We start from the raw sequence: 5,960 nt of genomic DNA, 5'->3' as shown, positions 1-5,960 counted from the left end.
AGTTAAGACAAGAAAAGTTAAATCTCATTAAGCTTGTAGAACATTTCCCGAACGTTATAATAGTTATTACCGATTATTTCAAGTAAGACGTAACCGTATCTCATTAGAACCGGTTACATCTTATATTGTAATTGAAGGCAGTGGACACTATTGGTAATTACTCAAAATAATTATTAGCATAAAACCTTTCTTGGTGATGAGTAATGGGGAGCTGTTGATAGTATAAAACATTGTGAGAAACGGCTCCCTCTGAAGTGGGGTAGTTCTTGAGAAAGAAGTAATTTTCCACGAATTTGATTTCGAGACCTCAGATTTAGAATTTTTTTCTTTCATTATTATCTCGCAACTTCGATGACCGATTGAGCTGAAATTTTCACAGGTTTGTAATTTTATGTATATGTTGAGATACACCAAGTGAGAAGACTTGTCTTTTAAAATTATCAATAGTGTCCAGTGTCTTTAAAACTGACGTTTGTTTCTTCAATCTTTACAGCTGTCTTGTACCACTACTATAAGGTCGTAGCTGACCCGTGGAGCTTTCCTTTTTATAGTTCCATGTCTGACCAAAGGTCGGAATGGTTCAAGGTTGAAGAAAGTCACGACATTGACCCTTCATCTCTATTGACAATCAGACCGTCAAGACTCGGTGTTTTACGACTTGTAAAATGAGACAGGTATTAGATGTCCGATCATTATCATCTTGACAATCGTTTCCGTTATGAGTTCATCTTGCGGAAGGTATGAGACCTTGTGTAACCTTTTGGGTTGTGACACTTATCAAACCTTAATTGTCATTACTCCGTCAATGACTTACCTGTAAATCAATGTCTTAGACATTTTAATAATTTGATAAGCGAATACACGCCTTCAATAAATATGATACTTTACAGTAACTGGAAGTTTCCGGTCTTTATTCATATCTTCGAAACATGACTAAGAGTTGAGGGTTGCGTGACGTCATCAAGACGGTCACACACTCCATGGCAAAATTTCATTGAGCTAAAAGTTGCTAAGCCTTTAAAAATCATGCTTACCAAAATATTGTTACCAGCCAAAACGCCATCCCTCAAAATGTGTGACTGATATTGCTCTAATTTTAGCTATAAGCAGAAACGTGTTCAGCACAAAATCGAGGACTTCTCTTTAATGGTCCCCAGGTGAGTCTGAGTTGTTTTTCTTGTAAATGCAATCGCAGTGGGATGTTCACTTGTGCTTGTTTGTTGGTTTGAAAATAGTGCAGACTCGTGTCCTTTCAAGTTTTGACCATTGAACTTCATAGATTCACCATAATGTGTTGATCATAATTTAGTGTAAACAGAAAAAGATCCCATTTTTGTACTTGTGCACAAATGCAATTGTAGTGAAATGTTCACTTGTTTTTATAGCAAATTGGAATTGATTAGTGGTTTGAATAGTGATAACGTAACACCACAATGGGGGAGCCGATTTGCGGGTGCAAGTTTTGACCAGTGAACTTCAGAAGTTCACCACATAATGTAAAAGTCTCGAATAATCTGTTAGGAATTACTAGCCGGATCTTGTCTAGTTTAAACCATCCCAATTCAGGATACTTGCCCTTCCGGGCTTCAAGTAAAAAAAATATTGTTCATCAGCAAGTAAGGAGCTCAGGAGTAATTTAGAAAAACACGACTCCTGGCCGGAAGAACCTGTCCGAATTGATTTCTAGTCAGGTAAAGCGTTGACTGAGTGTCCAGGGGGTATATAGAGTAGCCTTGGTCTTGCTTGCGGACGTAAACTGCCTCATGGACATACACAATGGCTTGAAATTGAGTTTTACATTACGCTAATATGATTCGTGAATTAAGAGGCATCATCAGTTAAAGACACTGGACACCTTTGGTAATTGTCAAAGACCAGTCTTTTCACTTATCTCAACATATGCAAAAAATAACAAACCTGTGAAAATTTGAGCTCAGTTGGTCATCGAAGTTGCGAGATAATAGTGAAAGAAAAAAACACCCTTGTCACACGAAGTTGTATGCTGTCAGATGCTTGATTTCGAGACCTCAAAATTCTAAATCTGAGGTCTCGAAATCAAATTCGTGGAAAATTACTTCTTACACGAAAACTACGTCACTTCCGAGGGAGCCGCTTCCCACAATGTTTTACTATCAACCTCTCCCCATTACTCGTTACCAAGTGAGGTTTTATGCTAATAATTATTTTGAGTAATTACCAATAGTGTCCACTGCCTTTGAATGCACTGGACTCTGTTGGTAATTACTCAAAATAATTGTAAGCATAAAAACTTACTTGGTATACGAGCAATGGAGAGCTGCTGATGGTATAAAACATTGTGAGAAACGGCTTCCTCGGAAGTAACGTAGATTATTTTTTAGGGGAAAGAGTTAAATTCTTACTCAAAAAGTTGAATCTATAATAAAAGACTTCAGACCTGAAGCCATTATTTTCTTGCAACTTCGACGACCAATTGAGTCCAAATTTTCACAGATTTGTTATTGTATGCATCATGTTGGACTACACCAAGTGAGAACACCAATCTTTGACAGTTACCACCAAAGTGCCTTTAAACCGGCACTGTCTCCTCGACAAGGCGTTGTCTTACCTCTCTCCAGGGTCAGACAACCACACTTAAGGCGGGTTCCTGTTTTTAGCAAGATGTACAGGAAATCTGACCTTCGCATTATTAGATTCGTCGAATCCCCAAGTTCTTACCGCGTATAGAATTAAAGATGAAACTGTATGAATATATTTTATTCTGGAGAAAAAATATTAGCTGCTGCACACTGCTTACCGACCAATGGATGGTATAAAAGAAAACAAAGGTTAATGGCCTGACGTTTCGACCCTGGCAGAGTCTTGCTTCTAGCGTTAATGGTGACCGTATATGGAGGTTTGCAGGACTGCTTATGTTCATTTCAAACTGGTCATTTTAACATAAAACGAACTAGACATTCAGCTTTTGTTAAACTACAATACCAAGTGTTCGCGAGTGATGTCATTAAAGGCAGTGGACACTCTTGGTAATTACTCAAAATAATTATTAGCACGAAACCTTACTTGGTAACGAGTAATGGGGAGAGGTTGATGGTATAACACATTGTGAGAAACGGCTCCCTCTGAAGTGCCATAGTTTTTGAGAAAGAAGTAATTTTCCACGAATTTGATTTCGAGACCTCAGATTTAGAACTTGAGGTCTCGAAATCAACCATCTAAACGCACACAACTTCGTGTGACAAGGGTGTTTTTTCTTTCATTATTATCTCGCAAGTTCGATGACCGATTGAGCTCAAATTTTCACAGGTTAGTTATTTTATGCATATGTTGAGGTACACCAACTGCGAAGGCTAGTCTTTGACAATTACCAATAGTGTCCACTGCCTTTAAATTGTGATTAATGATATAACTTACATTATATCCCATCAAACAAAAGAACAACAGTTCTCATAGCTACCGGACAACAAAAAAGGTAGACAAAACATTAGGCGTAACCAGGAAGTAGTTCCACAATGGAATAACAAGTCAAGTGTGGAACATGAAAAACATGTGATCATCGGAAGTAATTGGATGAACTAGGCGGGAAGCACTGGCGTCTAGTAGATACAACAGTGACGTCACACTCTCTCTCTCTCTCTCTCTCTCTCTCTCTCTCTCTCTCTCTCTCTCTCTCTTAAAGGCACCAGCACTATTGGTAATTACTCAAAATAATTGTTAGCATACAAAATTATCTTGGCAACGAGTAATGGAGAGCTGTTGATAGTATTAAACATTGCGAGGAACGGCTCCCTCTGAAGTAACGTAGTTTTTAGAGAGAGGTAATTTCTCACTCAAATAATGTATCTGAAAGCACATAAAATAATACAACAATGGTGTTTTTCTTTTCAGGTTTCAGGTTTCAGGTTTTATAATTCTCTTGCAACTTCAATGACCAATTGAGTCCAGATTGTCACAGACGTGTTATAAATGTTGTGAGAAGTGAGAAGACTGGTCTTTGACAATTTACCAAAGGTGTCCAGGGGTGGATTTCACAAAGGTAGTCCTAACTTAGGACTAGTCCTAGGCAATGCTAAGAGATAGGACCAGTCCTAAGTTAGGATGAATCACTGGTCCTAACTTAGGACCAGTTCTATCTCTTAGCATTGCCTAGGACTAGTCCTAAGTTAGGACTACCTTTTATGAAATCCACCCCTGTGCCTTTTAATCTATGAAACGTGTCTGATGTGGGATATTTAAATAAATCCGCTTGTCACTTCGATATCAACAGACATATTTTCCAATCATCAGAGCGGATATTTTGTTAGTGAAGTCAAGTTCAACACAGTTTAATCAACCTTGTTCTTTATGCTCTCTTCAGGTGATGCATTTAGCTTTGAAGTAGGAAATAACAAGCAAATACATGTACATGTCAACATTTTTGATCCAGTTTTCCGGGTCACTTTGACCCGGAGTTTGGTCATGTCAAATCGGACCCGGAGTCCGGGTCAAATTTGACCCATTCCGGGTCAAATTTGACCCAGAAATTGTTAGAGTGTATAAGTCAGATTGTTCATTGTATAGCTGTACAGTAATTCCTCAACCATGTCTCCCCGCATTGCATCGGTGGATAAGTAGGCCACCTCTTTATTAATAAAAAAATATATATGTATAAAAAAACGCCTAGACCAATGTCATAATAGATGGTTAACCTTAATCAACTCATGCAACATTTAATACTCCCGATTCTCCTTGCTTTACATCCCCGCAGGGAGCCATTTATCTGTTGTGTATTTACATCCATCATGTCGAATTATCCCTACTCTAAAGTGAAAGATCTGGAACGCGACTTTGGAGTTTTACTTTAATGTTCTGAATGTAGGCTATGTGCTTCATGCATTGCATACTTTACACGTGACGTACTTGCATGACGTTTATGGCAGAAACCGTATTCCGTGTCTCGTGCCTGTATAGGTTAAAGACACTAGACTAGTTTAGTAATTGTCAAATACCAGTCTTCTCACTTGGTGTATCTCAACATTTGCATAAAATAACAAACGTGTAAACATTTGAACTCGATTGGTCGTTGAAGTTGCGAGATAATAATGAAACAGCACTTGTCGCACAAGTTGTGTGCTTTCGGATGCTTGAGTTCGAGACCTAAAGCTCAGGTCTCGAATTCAAATCAAATATTTTAGTAAGAAATTACTTCTTTCTTAAAAACTAAGTTACTTCAAAAGGAGTCGTTTCTCACTAATATTTTATACTATCAACAGCTATCCATTGATCGTTACCAAGTTTACAGACTATTTGAGTGAGAACTTTTTTGAGTAATCACCAATAGTGCCAATACAGTGCCTTTAATGCAGTGACTGGCATCCTGTCATTGGTGAGCAGATCCAATGCTAATTCTGAGCAAGCGGACTTCTGCCCTGATTCATCGCAATACCTTTAGCAATTTCCACTTGGTGTATCCCAACATGTGCAAAAATTAACAAACCTGTGAGAATTTTAACTCAATTGGTCATCGAAATTGCAAGAGAATAGTGAAAGAAGTACACGTGTTGCACAATTGAATAATGTGCTTTCAGATGCCTTATACATGGCTTCAAGCCGAGAGTATTTGTATTATTTGAGTGAGAATGACTTCTTTCTTTAATATTGTTTCAGAGGGAGCCGTTTCTTGCAATGTTTTATACTATCAACAGCTCTCCAGTGCTCTCTCTATATATGGTCTCCAAGTTTTTAAGGTGACAATTAGTTTGAACAGTGCCTTTCAGAGGTTCTCTCCTTTCCCAACACAAAAAATACCTCAACCATTGTGAGTCTCTGTGGACATTGTAATCGGTAACCGCAGAGCGAAATAGCGATGTATAGTACAGTCATCAAGTTAAATACGTTCATATGTATGGGTGATTATATTGTTCAGGAATCTCTATAAATTCTATCTCACTGGAGTTGTTTCAATAAAATAGTTTGCGTTGCTGTCTTTGATTTAATCATTA

This window comes from Asterias rubens, chromosome 3, assembly GCF_902459465.1.
Source record: "Asterias rubens chromosome 3, eAstRub1.3, whole genome shotgun sequence".
Taxonomy (NCBI): domain Eukaryota; kingdom Metazoa; phylum Echinodermata; class Asteroidea; order Forcipulatida; family Asteriidae; genus Asterias; species Asterias rubens.
Note: the sequence above shows the minus strand (reverse complement) of the source record.